Source organism: Periplaneta americana, chromosome 12 (genome assembly GCF_040183065.1).
Source record: "Periplaneta americana isolate PAMFEO1 chromosome 12, P.americana_PAMFEO1_priV1, whole genome shotgun sequence".
Taxonomy (NCBI): domain Eukaryota; kingdom Metazoa; phylum Arthropoda; class Insecta; order Blattodea; family Blattidae; genus Periplaneta; species Periplaneta americana.
This window is the reverse complement of record NC_091128.1, coordinates 122,350,911-122,370,199: the sequence shown is the minus strand read 5'-3', so window position 1 is coordinate 122,370,199 and position 19,289 is coordinate 122,350,911. Positions and strand designations below refer to the sequence as shown.

The window sequence follows — 19,289 nt, the reverse complement described above, 5'->3', positions numbered from 1 at the left end:
ACTAAATAATCGTACTGTAGTTTACCATCATAATTTATAATATTAACACAGTGAAGCAGTTATTACTTGTTTAATAACGTTCATCAGTGTTTATTTTTATGTAGGGTAAAGTAGCCTATTTCCATCATACCCCTAATCCCGTGATACTTTTTTAAAATTGAATGTCAGTCAAAGCTTTGCCGTTCGACCATAGCGCCAGACATCTTTCTCGAAAGAGTGCATCTTTCACCTACTTTTGAGACATCGGTGAACTTCCTAGCAAGATACCCAATCCTGTGATATTCAGTGAAAAAACGTATCATGGAATTAGGAGTATCACGGAATTAGGCAACTTTACCCTACATAGCCTATGTACCTATGTGAAGAATAAATGGGCTAACACACATTGTGCTCTAATTGATTTCAAAAAGAAGTTTGCGATGCGAAGTGTAAGGATAAAAGGTTCTTATAATCCTTGCATTAAAGAAAATTTTTATTTTAAATAGGAAACTAACCAAGTTAATTTTAAAATTAAGGAATACAAATATTCTGTTTGTACCACTTCCAGCATCGACAGGAAGCCGGGTGTCATGTGTGTGTGGCGCCGACTTGAATGCTTCTACAAAAATTGGCACGGATAGCACAAACAGCATTGTAAATGGTGCGAACAGTGTCCCAATATCTGTCTCAAACACAAGAACGGGCTTGTGACAAAGGAAAGGAAACTGGGTTACACCAAAGTTAAAGGAACTTTCCTTTATCTAGAAATACATTACAGAGAAACTCACAAATGCGGAAAATATTATAGAAATCTGGAGAGATACCATTTCGTAAAACTATGTTGATTGTTGTCTGCAGAGCGCTATCTCTTGTGAGGAGAAACTTCGTTGCAGTATCTTCAGAGATTGAGACAAAATAGGTAAAACAGATATGCTTGATCAGGCGCGTTACAAGTTCTTTATAAAAGTCCTTAGTACGAGATTTAAAATGCCACACCATTAGTCGAACAGCTAGATCGTCATGTTTCCACACAAAAAACACTGGCGAAAATCTCGGTGATTTAAGTATAACTTTGGTGAAGAAGACGAAGATGGGGCAGAATGTTCTGTGATAGTTCCATTTCCCTGCTGGTTAGCAATATCATTCCACCGCTTCATAGTGATCTTTATGACTACGACCGGAGTTCGTATGACCTAAATTTATAAAGCAAAACACAGACTAAAAGTTACCAAATATGACAGTCGACAGCCGCCTTTGTAGCTCAGTTGGCAGAGCTCTTTATTTGTTGTGGACAAAACCAAGGTTATGAAGGTTTTACTCGTGGTCCTCCAGTTTTTCTCTCGTCATTTCACCAATATTCTCCACTATTTTTCTTTCATTGTCAATTCCATCTCGAAAAACAGGATACCACTTGTGTTAGTATGGCGCCGAATCAGTCCACCATGATGAGTGTCCTTGCTGTTTGTCCAAAGATTGGTTGATGCAGTAGTTGTAGATTTTATTCGACTCATAGATCTGCACAAAAGTCACCGGAGCATCCTAGTTTCTTCCTTATCTGACGGTAATATGACGACTCGTTTCGACCTATGAGGTACAGCAGAGCATCACCAAAGATGTGGTTTCAGATTTGACAACTGTACTATTTATATTACACTAACATAAACATCCAAGCCTGAGATGGTATTCGAACCCATTACCGTATATATACGACGTCAAAAATGCGTCAATCTATCTGTATATCTAATCCATCTACCTCTCTGTCTATTTGTCTAGCTGTTTGTCTCTTCTTCCATCCATCCATCCACCCGTAAACATACGAGGGCTAAAAAGATAACTTTACGAATGTGTAGGATGCAATGGTTTTTCTACTATGGCACAAGTTTACATTAAATAGATATTTCAAGTTGAAGAGGTTATAAGATCAGGATTTCATGGCCGTCTAAACTCACAACCATTAAGAAGTATCCATGGAATAGCCTATTTCATTCATGTTCACGATTTCATGTCCGTCTAAACCGACCACAATCAACAAAGCGGTTAGGAACGTTAATAAATAAGTGACCATGAAATCATAGCCTATTAGACTGAAGTTACTTCAGATCGTTGAAACAATGCAAGCATTGAGTAGTGTAGGCCTATATATCTGTAGTGCTCGGGAAAAGTGACACAAGTCAGTTTCCACAAACCTTTTTTGATAATTTATTGACAACTTACGGAACATCTGTTAGCTTGGAAAAAAATACATAGGTATTCCTCTCGTTACAATAATAATTATGAATTATTCATACAGAAAAAAATCAAATCGACATAAACCCAGTGTAAGTTGTCAATAAATTATCAAAAAAGGTGTGTGAAAACTGATTTATGTCACTTTTCCCAAGCACTGCAGATATTAGGTTACTTCAGAATCATACGAGCTAAAATGTAATATGAATGTTAATTTAGTTACTTATTTGTGTTACATGTAATGTTTAAGTAATGGAAGATCTACATAATACAAGATACATTAATTTCTTACTAAATGGAGTTTACACATTGAATGTTAAATTTTATTCGGCAGTGCGTAAAATGAACAAAGTGAGTAAAGTGACTTTTTACATTTTTTTACGCACTAGTGTTTTAAAGACTCACTTTACGCACTGATAACAGTGGGTAATATGCAACTTTACGCACAATGTAGAAAATAGTAATATGCGTTACAAGAGCGATATGTTGAAGTTTTCATGTTCGAGGAAAAGTTTGAAAAAGCGAAACGTAGTTGAGAAAACATACCGCTCGTGTATCGTACATTATTTTGTGCGAAGATCGTTTATTACATACCTTAAAGAGGAATTTCTAATCAGTTGCAATGAAATCTCCATCTTGGTTACTGTTCAATGACGGAAAATTTGCAAAACAAAAATATCTATCTTCAACATTGTTGCTTTAAAATGTTTTCTGTGTTTACTATACTCCAGCAGGCCGTGATATACGTCTGTCTTTTTTTTCCCCCAGTCTATGATGAGTTTGGAATATTGTTGATTTTTCACGACTTCCTTAATGTTACTTGCATCACGAATGCAGTAACTTTAGTGGAGTTGTAGAGTTTACTTAATTTTTGCAAATATTTAAAAACAATAATTAACAGTGCAATTTAGGTGAAATTGCAGTGCTAAGTTTCCAATTTATAATTATTACTATATTGAACGTCTCTAAAAATAATATGTTAAAAGCCTAAAGCAGTAAAATCAATATGTCACTTAAGCGGTAAGAAGAGGGAAATTGTTATGTGTTGGGAATACTGAATGTGGAATTTTAGACTTTCCGCGGATTGGTTTTGTGCGGAACCCAAGCAAATACGCACGATCTCGCACAAAATTACATACAGTTTTGCAATAATTTCCCTTTCTGACATACTTTTGATTTATTTCCTTCTATTATTTTCCATATATTTTCCATATCTTCTTTTATGTATGTATATATACACCATAGACAGAATTACGTTGCTAACAGAAGAGATGATACTAAAGAATATGCTAATGGAGCTAAATGACAGCTGTGTGCAGTATGGGATGAAGATAATTACAAACAAGACGAAGACATTAAGGTTATTGGGAGAAAAATAAAGAGGAGAAACGTGCGAATTCCAAATGAGACAATAGAGCAAATGGACAGCTTCAAATACTTCAAATATTATAAGCAGCAACATGAGCTGCTGCCAGGAAGTCAAAAAGAGGATAACAATGGCAATAAAAGTTTTTAATAGAAGAAGGAGCATATTCTGCGGATCTTAGGAAAAAGAGCTAAAGAAAGGACTAGTGAAGTGCTCTGTGTGGAGTGTAGCATTGACAGAAACATTGATATTACGATGTGAAGAGAAACAACTGGAAACATATTTTGCAATGTGAAGAAGAATCGAGAGTGCAAAATTGACAGACAAAATAAGAAATGAAACTGTGCTAAAAAGAGTGATCGAAGAAATGCTGAAACTGATCAGGAAGAGGAAAAAGAAATTGGCTGGGCCAAAAACTACCTACTGAAGGATGCACTTGCTGGAATGGTGGATGGGAAAAAACGTTTGGGGCAGAAGAAGATATCACATGAGTCGCCCATTTCCAGAAACCGTTAAGTCCACAAAAATTCAAATTTTAGTTTTGTACATCATCTGATAGATGGCATTGTCTTACACCTTTTAAGCCACATTTACAGGTATTATGTGTATTATTTCCTATTCAAATTTACGACTGAATGTTGGCTGCAGTTCTAGAACCCGTTAAGTCCTTGACTGTTACAGGTTCATAAAACGTCATGTCCATAAGAGTATACAGGAACAAAGCCTGTTAAGTTCGTATAAAACTGTGCGTTATAGAAGATACAGTTTCAAACAACTTTATATTCACACTTTCCTCAATGTGTAATTTCTGTTAAGTTAATAAATATAAACCACATTATGTTAGGTATGTTATGCTCGTGCATAGCCAAAGAATCTTCAACAAGTGTAAAGAATATCATTCCACTGTTCCTCGTTGGCTATTTGTTCATACCTTCTGATAGAGTGTTTGTCCATATAAAGAAGCAAGTTAAAGCAAGAAGCCTTATCTTGAAACTTACCGACTCCGAACTAATTATAAACTGAGTTTGAGACTTCACTAGAAAGGCAGAATCATAAAAATTATATTTATTTCCTTAGCTTTCATCCACGTTATCGTATTAATTGTGTTTTCAAAAATAACCTCTTAAAAGGTTTGTTTAACTTACTCACATAATGTGCCACTCATGAATCATACTACTTGTACAAATATTATGTTCCATCTGCATTTTTTGCTAGTGATAAACTGATAGTGATATACTATAGTAACAGACTGATTCTAGTCAATATTTTTTATTAATTATAAATCAGTAAATAAGTAATTTTCATCTAAAATGTCTTTATGTATTCTCTCTTGTTGTGTGCCATCTTGAATAGTCAAATACAGTTTCAAAGTCCGTTATGTCCCAGTTACAGAACCTAACACCGTTAAGTCCAACCTAAAATATTTAATTAAAAAATAAACCATTACAGTATGATTTCAGCACTGCATATATCTCAGATGAGAATAGATCGCCGTATAAAACTAAACAAAGAAATTACAAAAAAGCAAATTTAGAAATAAATAACAGTGTTTCCTGATTTCTGTAAAATTTTGTTCGAAGAACTTAACAGTTATTGGAAATGTTAGGCAACATTAATATACTATAATGGATCGCATGCGGAGATTAAGAGGAAGGCGGAAAAGGGGGAAGATTGGACTGCTTTGGGCAGAAAATTATGAACGAATATATCCAGAGCTCTACAGATACACGTATAAAAGTAGGCCTACATATTTGGCGGGACACGGAGTATTCTTAAGAACTTGAACCAAAATATGCTTTTCCATCCGAGATGGAATGAGTTGCGTGCCAAATTTGCTATCGTAATGATTTGGCATCATCCACAATGGGCCTACATATTCATTTCCAGCCTTCAAATCCGTTTACCATACATCTGATTGTGGTCTCCCACCCACACCTCACAGATCTACATAGTGCTATAATAGGAATAACCGTCATTGTGGACGGGCGATAAGGCGTTTCACAAATACAGTAGACAGAGATGATAATGGAGATGGAATTGTGGAGGGTATTACTGAAATGACGAGGGAAAAGTTAGAAAACGCTGAGAAAAATCCTCAGAACCTTGACTTTGTCCATCACAAATGCTACTCCGCCATCATTGAGATTTGAACTTGCATCCGCGGTTGTCTTAAGCCAGCTTACTATCAATTGATTCTAGTCTGCTCCGCTTCTAGCCTAGTATAAAGCCTAGATCATATATACCCAGATTGCTCGGCGTTATAGGCTTTGACGGTAACAACTTTTGTCAGGTTTACTATGAGCGTATTCCGAATCTCACCGGTGAGCAATCCGATGGCATCACGGTGTTCCGAATTCCACCGATGACGTCATTGATGCTCCACCGGTGTCGCACCGGTGCCATCAACTTGGAGAGGTGGTGGCAGTCTCCATCAGTGAATCTGATTGGTTCTTGTATAGGGCGGGAATTAGCAGACGAATGACATCGTGCACTGTTGTGTCATGGCGGTGTGTTCTGCTGTATTGTTTGTAATGAGCACAACATAAAAACAATATGTTAATGGCTTATGAGCGAACATGTCAACGACCAGTTATTACTACCGGTTCAAGAAATAAGTTGTTTATGATCTCTTTTCTTTGAACGAGATGACAGTACGAAAATTTCGCAAAATTTTGCTAGCGTAGCACAGATAACCAATTACACGGTCGCCATGACAGCATCGATTCTTCCAGCAGTTTTGTTCCTTATTTTCGTTGCAACGTGACGTCATTGATGCCACCGGACCGGTGAGATTCGGAATACGCTGTATGCTGTCATCTAGTTGTTACGTAAGGAGTCACGTCATAACTCCCATTTGAATTCCATTAGCAACTGTAGTGCCATCTCGTGTTCGTTTACGGCGGACGGGTGGCGATCCTGGCGGTTGTTCTCTTCAAAGTGCAACCGATATTAACATAGGAATGAGCAATCTATACGTTATCTAGGTATAAAGCTTAAAATTTGCTTTTCGACACTCCAATTTATTTTATCTTCCCGTTGCATTATAAATCTGAGAAAGTTTGTATTTTCACCATGATGTTCTGCATAACACAAAAATAACTAAAAACAATAGTTCCTTGTAGTAATATTCCGCTACTGCATGGGTATCAAAACGCCTATAGAAACAGGAGATATTGCACGTCAAGCATGCTCTGCTAAGATCAATAACTTTCCATATAAAATAGGAAGAACGACCTTAAAGAATATGCGCTGCGGGTTACCTCGTACGAGTTACAATTGGACATCTATGCGCTACTGTATCCGTAAGTTGTATTACTGGTCAGACATTTAAATTTCTTTCTTTCTTTCTTCCTTTCTCTGTTTAACCTCCCCTTTTTATCCATTTACACACGACTGCGGACAGGGGCGGGAGATTCTTTTGATCGCACATTAGACATCTCATAAATGCGAATCTCTCTGGTCATGGGATCGGCATGACGTAGGACCACCGCAGAGACATCACAGGACAAACACAAGATAACGAATAAACACCCAGTCCCGTGGACGGAAGATAAATTTCTTCCATTGCCCACGCCGGGAATCGAACATCGAACCGCTTGCTTCGGAAGTGGGCATGCTATCCACATAGCCACAACGGCGGACTTAAAATATATTTACTTGCTTTAAAATTTGCAAATTTAACTTTTAATGGCTCGGATTATAAATATGCTATTGTACTTCACAATTAAATAGGCCTACTTTAACTTCTTCGAAATCAGAAGGGCCGTTACGTAGTGTTTAATGCATCTCGTTCATTTCCAGAAACTTCATCTCCATTTTTACATTCCAAAGCTCTGTAAGTAAGGGAAACATGTTTTGAGTTTTAAAAAGCATTTATAAAATGAAACTCTACGAAGATCCGTCAGTTTTATGAACGTAAAAACAAAAGCTGAACGGGATGGAACAGTACTTCTGCTAGAAATGTAAACACAAAACACACAAAATCAGTAGTAGAGGCTAATAAAGATAAGTACTGCTTCATTATCATGCTTTAAGACACACATAGAAATGATGTGAATTCTTTGTGTGTAATACTCCATCCAAAGAACACGAGTGACTAAACGGGAAGAGAGCGGAGCAAATTAGCCAGAGTGACTGTTGCGACACTGCCACACATCACAACAATAGCAACGGGCTGCGATCGAACAATAGCAGACAGAAAACAAAAGACGCAGAGTAAGTAGCATATCGACTCCACGGCTTAATACATAGAAAACGTCAATCTTGCTAAAATGGTAAAACCTCGTCTTGAAAATAATAGAACACTGAAAAATTATTAGAAGAAAAACATTTCTCATTTATTATTACAATAAGCTAAAGAATGCACATTATGGGTAACTAATTATTTATTTAACTTCATTTTTCAGCTACAGAAGCTATTGAGAGACGCTGAAATGACGACTAGGGAGCAACGGTGGAATGATAACGGCAGGCTAAAAAGTACAGTATGTTTTTTAATGGTTATTTTACGACGCTTTTTCAACTGCTACGGTTGTATAGCATCTGAATGAAATGAAGGTGATAGAGTCCAGGGTCCAACATCGAAAGTTACCAAACATTTGCTCTTATTGGGTTGAGGGAGAAAATCCCGGAAAAAACCTCAACCAGGATTTGATCCAGGGCCCGCTCGATTCACGGTCACGCATGCTAACTTTTACTCCACTGCGGTGAACTCTAAAACATCTCACAGTTGCTTTGTCTATAACTTACTTTACGCATATTGTCCAGGATCCACTCTACAACTTAGGCTAGTAAGAATACAAAGAATTTCATTCCAGTGTTAATAGAAACGCAACACTTGCTTTACAGATTAAAATAGGCTACTACAAACTAGATAGTACCGAGCGACTTGACTAATGCGTATCGCAGAGACTCGCATTCGGAAGGTCCGTGGTTCGATTCCCAGCCACCAACATCACTGTGGTTTCTCCGTGGTTTTCTACCTTCACTTACGCAAATCTGGGTTGGCATTTTCATTATCACGGTCAATTTTCCCTTCCTCTCCCATGTAGAAAAAGAATTTAGATTTTCATATCATATCATTCATCTTTCTCATCTAATTCAATAGCCATTTTCAGGTCAAGACGCATGTCTTCTTCCGCTTACGGGAGGGAGCGTCCTCTCTACAACCGTTCCTGAGTTCCCAGCCTTCCGCAATATCTCTGCCAGGATTCATTCCTTAAGAGCACTTCCAAGGGCGCTTCGACACTGGGTGAGCAGATGAGAGATCACATGTGGCCGGTGGGCTGGTACACCCTCATCCTCATTCATCATATACACTTCGGGGTGCACAATAGGCCTCAGTATGGCCGACGTGCAAAGGGTCGTCCTAACCCGCCCGTAGCCACCGTGACCTAACCTAACCTAACACACTAGATGCTGTACCGATAGATACAGTGACGGAAAGTGCTTTGTGCAAAATTGATATTTTTCTTCAATATAGTTTCTTTCTTCATGCCATATTTCCCTCAACTTAATTCATTCTGGCTTGGCAGAATCTTTTGTATGAGGTAAGCAACTATAATGTCGGGAACTGTCGGTTCAATAGTATAACACAAATTTTATGCTGTTAAACCTAATGTTAGTGAAAGGGATATATCACTAATTCTAGTGAAAATGCGTGGAATTATTAACTATAATCATTGAGAAAATTAAAATAAAAGTAAAAAATATTCATGCCAATATTTTTCGAGTAGTTAAGAATTTGTCCAATTAAATATAATACGGTTACGGAAATAAAATCTCATTGTATTAATGGCTGATACTAAAAAGTATGTATTATCTTTGATAAATGTATTATACTAGTTGATTATGAAAATACGTTTATTTCGATTTATTGTTTCAGTATTAATTCTGTGGTATTTGGTCAAAACATAACTCCAAAAACCTGTTTTGAGATACACGCATTTTTATTTTCACTTTTCCTACACAAATCGTAATTCTAGTTTACATACAAATGTGAATGGAAATAACACAAGATTAGATGGAGATATCACGGCTATACCAAACGAAAGAGTACTGTTTTTATATAGGGCAACGCTTTCAGCTGAAAGGCCATTTTTGGAGTTATCATGTTCTGTCCAAACATCACAGAATTACTTTCTATTATTTGTATGCGAAATACAGAGAGTTAATGATCATACTAATTGTTGTTAGCAGTTAGAGGAGTACCTGGTCGCTCTTTGGACGGATCCTGGTGCAGACATGGATGCCGGAGACTGAAACCCTTGCCCATGTCCAAGGTCAGTGTAACAGAGGTTTACTCCTCCGAAATGCCAGACATTATCATGTTCGATCCTTAATTGCAACTTCTTAAAAAAAAGTATTGGATAGTAGAAGAGGAAGTTTTTTGCCTTGCTACTAATGGCTTCTCTAGACGTATTGACATCATAGCGTATTCCCAGACTACCAAGAAAGGTTATATAATTGATCCTACCATACGGATTGAAACGGGGAGTAGCCAGCTCGAGGATATCAATCAAGAAAAGATCAATATTTATCTGCCAACAGTTGATTACTTCAAAGCAAAATACCAGCTTGAAAACATTGAGGTGATTGGTCTTCTTATTGGAGCTCGTGGTGAGATTCCCAAGTTCTTTGAAAGCTTCACGAAGACTTTTGAATTACCACAGACACTTACTACTGATATCTTAACTTCAGTTTTGAAACGCTCTTGCCAAATTCTGAGTCATCATATTCACTCTGTTTAATTTATTTTTCTTCACTTTATAATTCATATATGTTTATTTTAATTTTCTGTCAACACATTTATGTAAACATTTAATATTGTAAAATTCATTTTTAAATTTTCAATATTATAACTAAATGCCTGTAGAGCACAACTATTGGCATAAACATTGTTGAAGCAACGTTAAATTCGGCGACTGGAGATGGCCACACTGAACGAAATCCACTGTTGAAGGTTACATATTTGGAACTCTGTTTTTATCATCATCATGGTATAAACCAATTTTCGTTTGTGCGAGATCGTGCGTATTTGCTTGGTTTCCGCACAAAACCAATCCGCGGAAAGTCTTAAATTCCACATTCAGTATTCCCAACCTAACACACATAACAATTTCCCTCTTCTTACCGCTTACGTGACATATTGATTTTACTGCTTTAGGCTTTTAACATATTATTTTTAGAGACGTTCAATATAGTAATAGTTATAAATTGGAAACTTACCACTGCAATTTCACCTAAATTGCACTGTTAATTATTATTTTTAAATATTTGCAAAAATTAAGTAAACTCTACAACTCCACTAAAGTTACTGCATTCGTGATGCAAGTAACATTAAGGAAGCCGTGAAAAAATCAACAAGATTTATAGACTGGGGGGGGGGGAAGACAGACGTATATCAAGGCCTGCTGGAGTATAGTAAACACAGAAAACATTTTAAAGCAACAATGTTGAAGATAGATATGTTTGTTTTGCAAATTTGCCGTCATTGAACAGAAACCAAGATGGAGATTTCATTGCAACTAATTAGAAATTCCTCTTTCAGGTATGTAATAAACGATCTTCGCACAAAATAATGTACGATACACGAGCGATATGTTTTCTTTCAATTCTCGGAAATTGAAAAAGCTCAACTACGTTTCGCTTTTTCAAACTTTTCCTCGAACATGAAAACTTCAACATACCGCTCTTGTATCGCATATTACTATTGTTTTACATGAAAATTAACGGTCAGAAACTCTCAAACACTTCAAGTATCCGTCGCTCTAATTCTTCTCGATCTACTGTAATGTACGAGTCATGTTTAAATGTCGCATTAGGATTTTGAAAATAAACATTTTTACGAAAAGCCAATGAAAATAAAAAATTGGTGCTTATTTTGAAGCTGGAAAAGTACCTAGTGTAAACAAATAATGGAGCCTGACCAACACAAATTTCTGCTCTTGGATATGATTATCAGATTGTTTGGGCTATCTTAATGGAAGTTGTCATAGTGATACAATACTGACAGTGCTTGTCTCCTGGAATATAAGCGGTTAGAAACTCTCAAACACTTCAATTATCCCCCCCGCCCTAATTCTTCTCGATCTACTGTAATGTACGAATCATGTTTAAATGTCTCATGTCGCATTCGAATTTTGAAAATAAACATTTTTACGAAAAGCCAATGATAATAAAGAATTGGTGCTTATTTTGAAGCTGGAAGAGTACCTAGTGTAAACAAATAATGAAGCCTGACCAACACAAATTTCTGCTCTTGGATATGATTATCAGATTGTTTGGGCTAACTTAATGGAAGTTGTCATAGTGATACAATACTGACAGTGCTTGTCTCCTGGAATATAAGCGGTCAGAAACTCTCAAACACTTCAAGTATCCCCCCCGCCCTGATTCTTCTCGTGTACCACATCCGGTCACAGAACCACAAGTTGAGGATCCCTTGCAGTAAGAGAAAAACAGCAGCGTCCATTATCATCTCACGCACAGTAGGAGAGAAGAAAAAAGAGGCGCAATCAGCTGATATCCTCCAGTATGACAGTCATCTACTTGTGAGACAGGGGAGCTAGCATTACATTCTGTATCATCACTCCAAGCTGTCACATGAGACCAAGACACACGCCTAGGGGCAGGCACTCTGTCCGTCCAAAGACACGCGGCAGCGGCGGACACACCACGATAATGGACAGCTACTTTATCATCACCAAGTTCCCGTCCACAATGCACACTGTCTTGCTAGATGATAGCAAACACAGCACAATGCGACCGGCCGGCACAATGGACGGATCTCTTCCTTCTGACTATCGTTTTCCTCTCCGTCGGAGTTTCTCGTCTTCTCTGTCTCGCCAAGTGTTGACAACACAGCCAAACATTAGTCTACCTGGTACTGATACATCCACTCCGGACGCCTTGTTTTGTAGCTAATGTCAAACTCTCAAAAGCGCTACAGAGAAACGAGAAGTGTTCATGATAATTATGCTGCTTTCCAACAGCGTCCTGCCTGCCTGCCCTGCGTATTCTCTAAAGACCAAATCTCTATCGATACTGGTATTCATTTATTCTTACGTGTATTGTAAAATCTAATTCGGCTAGTCTCTATAATAGTGAACTGCAATGTTCGATCATGAGAGAGGCAACCAAGACATTACAAACTCCGTCTTATTTCATATGAAAAACTAATCGACGATCCGTGCTAAAATCCTTAAGGGGTTAGGTATATCTTACAACAGTAAAATTTTTGGAAATATTTAACATTTTTTTTTCTCCGTTACTGTATCTTGTAGGCCTACAATAATAAAAATTGGTATGTGTAAAACACTATCCTTCTGCTGTATCTTGTACAATAATGAAAATTGGTATGTGTAAAACACTATCCTTCTGCTATACGAAAATAGTACATTATGCAATGAGCCTATAATGGTAGTAACTAAGACGCGAGTATGTTTATGAAACGAGCGCAAGCGAGTTTCATAATTTTCATACGAGCGTCTTAATTACCATTATAGGCAAGTTTCATGCAACTTTTTATGCTCGACCATATTTCTAACTTGAAATTATTCATAAGTATTCATGTTATGGTTATCTAAGTGAGGAGCGGAACTGACCTTCTAAATTGCGAGATGTGCACAGACGCGAAAGTATTGATTTTTTCGGAGGAACGAATGTCATTGACCTTGAATCTAGAGAATAACATGAACATTAATCTTGATATAACCTGGAAATTAATTTAGAATTGAAAAACTAGATGACAAATTGAATTTATTTGAATATTATTTACAATTAACGCTAATTATTATAGTAACAGAACATAACCTTCTGCGACAGTATTGGATTTCCAGCCTCCGTGACTTTTCGCTAATTGTCTTTCGATTGCATATCCGAGAATAATCGATACTTGGGGTTTCATAATATTACAATGGTGATTTCTCATTGGCTGAACAACTGAATTATAATGAATAGGTGTACTTTAATGAGGTGCATTAAAGGGCTACTACCAGGTGTATAATTACTACATTTCGGCATGGTCGAGCATAAAATCTAATTCGGCTAATGTCTATAATAGTGAACTGCAATGTTCGAACATGAGAGAAGCTACCAAGACATTACAAACTCCGTCTTATTTCATATGAAAAACTAATCGACGATCCGTGCTAAAATCCTTAAGCCAGTGATGTCAAAACAAGCGCATTTTTCTGATCTTGACGTCGTGCGCGGGCAGCAAGCGCTAAGTATGGAAAGAGGAAGGGTTGTGTATATGAATAAGCAACCTGTTGGATTAAGAAAACAGTAGTGCACAAACTTCAAACGGAACGTGAAATTTTATGTCGTTATTTTTATATGGTTTCTTTCTGTTTAATATTATCTATATTGTCTGTAAAACAAAAGTACTAACACTGATTTCTTAATATTGCACTTGTGTTTTAAATCTTAATAACATAATAGAGAGTTAAAAAGGAATATTCACTTAAATTCCATAGTAGTACAGGGACATCATTTTATTTTTACTTCAATTTTTATTGTACCTGAGTTTTTGAATGTACTTCACTCCCACCCCTTCTACTAGTGAAGTTCAACCGTCCTCCACACAGAACCAAGACCGCATATACAGTCATAGTAGCCTTACGGTATAGTGAACAGTACGTTCCAAAAATATGTTCGCGTTTTCCAGTGACGAAAGAGCTTTCAATATTGAATCATTTTCGCACAGGTACTGTCGTCCATTTACCTACGTCGTATCCCTGTTTCCCCCACCAGCTTTTATTCGCCATCTAGTGGCTGGACTGTCTTAGCTCTTTTCTGAGAACATTAATTTCTGTTAGGAATTGGTCATCTACGTAATATTATACAACTGGTTAAAATAACTTAAATATAAGAGCCTCGTTAAGTAATTAACTGTTACGTGATTTCCTCCCTTTTTACGACTCTACGACATAACCACTTGGACGGACAGTAGATAGCATGTCTGAGTAATTTTATCTTTTCGGATCGGACAGAAGTGAAGATTGAATTTACAATACGTAAGGTACTCTTTTATAGAGTAGGTACAGAATTATTTCAACATGAGTTACTAATACGAAGTACGAACGTGGTAATTGGAATTACGTACAATAGTCTATAGTGCGATAATATGCACATTAGAACTGAAGCCTGTATCGAAATGAACGGCCACACATTTAAAAAAAATGTGTTTAAATATCCTTATTATGATTATTTTTCAATTTAACTTCATTCTCTATATTGTACGCTGATGTGCTGTAGACAGTATAATATACACTGCACAATGGATACGTCCACATGGACAGCTCAGTTCGTGAGTAAAAACACTCATTGTTAATAATGTACTGCATTTTGATTAAACAAAAACCTAATGAAAATGATCAAACTCAAAGGCGCAATATTTTCTAGTTTACATAAATGGATGAACTAATTTTCTTCCCTCCTATACCTAGTAAAGTGATTTGTTTGTATACTACGCCAGTATCATCGAACTCCAGTCGTGGAAGGTGGTAGCAAACGGCGTTGATCCAGAGGCATAGGCAAGTTAATATTAAAAATGTTAGTAAAAATAAAATGATGTCCCTGTATAATATTGTACTGTATTAAGAGGATGAAACACATCATTCATAAAGAAAGTGATATTCCCAAAAAAGAGACTGAGTATGACATGATAAGTTGGAATTGATATTGATGGTACCTTTAGCCTTATAAAAGTAATCAATAAACTAATCAGAACAATATGACAGTACAAAGCAAAGTTACCTAGTTACTGTATATGTTTTAAGTGTAACTAATATTCCATAACAAAACTCTTATCGCATTATGCTTTTAAGGTGATATTGGTGAGCAACTTCCTACCATCAGAATAATATTAAATTATTTTCTCGAAATATGCTGAAGCTATAGAGCTGACATTTTAAAACACATAGGCACGTATCTTTTGCTTATGACGTAACATTAATTGCTTTGTTAATTTATTTCCTTACAAACAATTTCCAAGCGAATATTTTCAAAATTTTCAATACACAAACTTCAGTAATACGTATTTAAGGTTTATTAGATTTACAAAAACATTCTGTAAGGCTACTAAATAAATAGGCCTACATATCTGAAAATTTCACTTTTCTATTTAAAAAGTTGAAAAAAATATTTCTTTTGAATAAAAAAAATGAAACTTGTGAAAAATGAGCATTAAAATTAAACTTTCATTCTTATAATGCACTTAAACTTCTCAGACAGCTCTAAAAATTACCATGAATAAAGTTTTAATAAGTTCTCTTTCCTTTATCTATTGAATCAATGCTGGCCATCCCTCTTTCCTGAGCTCTAAAGGGCGCGCTTGCTCCTATGGGCATCAATTGACATGACTGCCTTAACCGGTTAAAACATGAAGGGGTGGGATTGGAGGTGGAACAAATACGACAAGCCTCCATCTGCAGACCGAATATCGACGAATATCGAACTTCGCCATAGTCGAAAAACATGAACCGAACATAATGCCTGCAATGCATGACACTAGTCGCTAATAGATCTTATTCAAATTTTGTCTTACATTCACTAGGCAATGAACAGTTTTGGGCAAATCGCAATATAGCGAACGTAGAAGCTCCGCCCACGACCCCTTCCACTTTTCCCCTACTAGCTCACCAGACACACTACGTGATAGGCGAGTGTTGTGTCGAATGCACATTTCATGTGGGAGGGGATAACTTCCCCTACTGGCGTTCACTATATTGCGATTTATCCCAGTTTTTGTACATATTATGAAACTATAGGTTCTCACGAGAAGTTAATTAGGGTTTGTTAACCGTTTGTGTTAAGATTTTAAATGCTTACAGACTTCATCAACAAGGTCGCATTGCTCAACAGCTAGAAGAGTTGGAATGGAATTCAAGGGAGGTACTATGGCCCAGCACTGCGACCTTTTACGATCTATTGCGCTAACCCGCATTCCCAGACTCACACCGGCTGACTATACTAAGGTTCGCTGCGTAGGCCTACTGAGGTTTCGAGTAGGCAACTCCTTCGTCTCTAGGCCATCCAAAATCGTGCGGCGTGATGTCGTAAAGAAGGCATCAGCCCGAAGAGGAGTAGCACTCTCTCAGGGAGTGTAAGTGCATTCTAGTGGGACATGGCTGAATCGACAGATGGCACCACATAGCAGAGTCACGATATCTAGAGACAAAGCAGTCGTTTGGATTACACAATAATTAAATAAAAAGGTGTGGTTAGTCACAACAAGGCCATTCGGGACTGCGATACTAACCTTCCTCTGTAGAAAGGGGGAAAAAAAGAGTGAAACATAAACTCTGTTCTGGTTGGAAATATCTGAAAATTAAAGTAAAATAAAGACTTTCTGAATGCATTATTCTCGCCTGTATTTGTATGCATAGCATAAAAGTCCAAGCTTTTCAACTCAATTTACACTCACTGCGTTATAATGTTTCATTCCAGTCGTGTCAACTGATGCCCATAGGAGCAAGCGCGCTTTAGAGCTAAGGAGATCCTGAGCGCTTTACAGCGGAAAGGAAAGAGACAGACGAAAGAGGCAGTACATGCCGCTTGGTCGAGCTATGTTCAGGGACGGCCAGCATTGATTCAATAGATAAAGGGAAGAGAACTTATTAAAATTGTATCCATGTTAATTTTTAGATTTGTCTGAGAAGTATAAGTGCATTATAAGAATGTAAGTTTTAATTTTAATGCTCATTTTTCACAAGTTTGATTTTTTTTTATTCAAAAGAAGTATTTTCTCAACTTTTCGTATAGAAAAGTGGAATAATTTTATTATTATGAAATTGAATATTTCATTTTCGTTCAATATATAGAATTATAAAGCTTGCATAATATAAAAAATAATGAATGGTACATAAATATTATTCTTAGTAATATTAAACTTATCCTTTCAAATGCCTTTAACTTCAACGTGTTTATGTATTTCTAATTTTGCTTTATGCAATTTTCAGATACAGGCCTATTTATTTAGTAGCCTTGCAGAATGTTTTCGTAAATATAATATACCGTAAATACGCATTACTGAATATAGTGCATTGAAAATTTTGAAAATATTCGCTTGGAAATTATTTGTAAGGAAATGAATTAACAAAGCAAACTACTGCTACATCATAAGCAAAAGATACGTGCCCATGTGTTGTAAAAATGTCAGCTGCATAGCTTCAGCACATTTCTAGAAAATAATTTAATATTCTGATGATAGGAAATTGCTCACCAATATCACCTTAAAAGCATAATGCGATAAGAGTTTTTATGGAATATTAGCTACACTTAAAACATATACGAGTACAGCACCTAGGTAACTTTGCTTTGTACTGTCATATTGTTTTGATTAGTTTAGTGATTACTTTTATAAGGCTAAAGGTACCATCAATATCAATTCCAACTTATCATGCCATACTCAGTCTCGTTTTTGGGGATATCACTTTCTTTATGAATGATGTGTTTCATCCATTTAGTACAGTATAGTTGTACCACTATGGAATTTACTGTATGTGAATATTCCTTCTTAACTCTTTATTATGTTACTAGCCGTACCCGTGCGCTCCGCTGCACCCGTTAGAAATAAATATAAAGTAATTACATAATTAAAATAGGACGTTTGATCCAGGGAACATTCGTGTTTGATAGAAGGATAAATCGTTTAATATGTTACTTAATTTAAATTGCATCCAAATAATTAAAATGCGATCATTTTGGTCCAGAGACTCTCATTGGTGCAATGACAATTCCTTTAACCTTTTCTTAATTTTTAGTACATGCAACCATAGTTTAATGAAGATTGACATCATTTAGATTTAATGTGTATACAGTATTTTATTTTACTTGTTACATGTTTCCATTGAATTATGGTAATAACTTAATTTTAACCCTTGTTTTCTACGTATTCAATAAATGGCGCTTGGCCCACTATGGTTGTGAACCCTTCAAATAACTTAAATTATATTATATAATATTACATTACATATTATATATTATTATATTATATTATATTATATTATATTATATTATATTATATTATATTATATTATATTATATTATATTATATTATATTATATTATATTATATTATATTATATTATATTATATTATATTATATTATATTATATTATATTATATCAGAAGTTACTGTAATAACATTATAGCATTATGTTCATCTAGAGAAACTACACTTTCCAATGGTGAAATAATAATTAATTATACAAATCGGTTAATTTAGCTTCCGATATTACTTCATACAAACACAGAAACATTCTCTGTAGGCTATCTTTCATAGATTTCGATTGTTGCTGTCCAAGGCCCCTTATAGACGAAGTCATTTGTTTTTTAATTCATTACAAGGCCTTAGATGGCAGTTATTTTAATTTTAAAACTCATTTATGTCATTAAATATCAGTCCTATCAAACTTTTTCAAGGAATAAAACTTATCGCAAATTATTTTGAAGAAACTTTTGTTATGTAACATTTTTCACAAAAATCAATAATAAGCGAGATATTTCGATTTATTTAATTCAGGCCCCCTTATAACCCCCCTTTTAAATAATGTATTTTGAATGCCATATAGCCTAAAATCTAAGTTACAACGAACTTAATTTATATTCCAATTTTCATCGAAATCCGTTCAGCCATTATCGCGTGAAAAGGTAACAAACATATAGACAGACAGACAGACAAACAGACATACAAACAAAAATGTCAAAAAAGC

General features: G+C 35.9%; 1 protein-coding gene across 6 annotated transcripts in view; it reads right to left on the bottom strand.

Annotated features, from left to right (window-relative positions):
* The window catches only part of LOC138710867 (uncharacterized), a 2,470,114-nt gene that overhangs the window by 1,785,187 nt on the left and 665,638 nt on the right, over window positions 1-19,289 (bottom strand). The window lies entirely within an intron of this gene.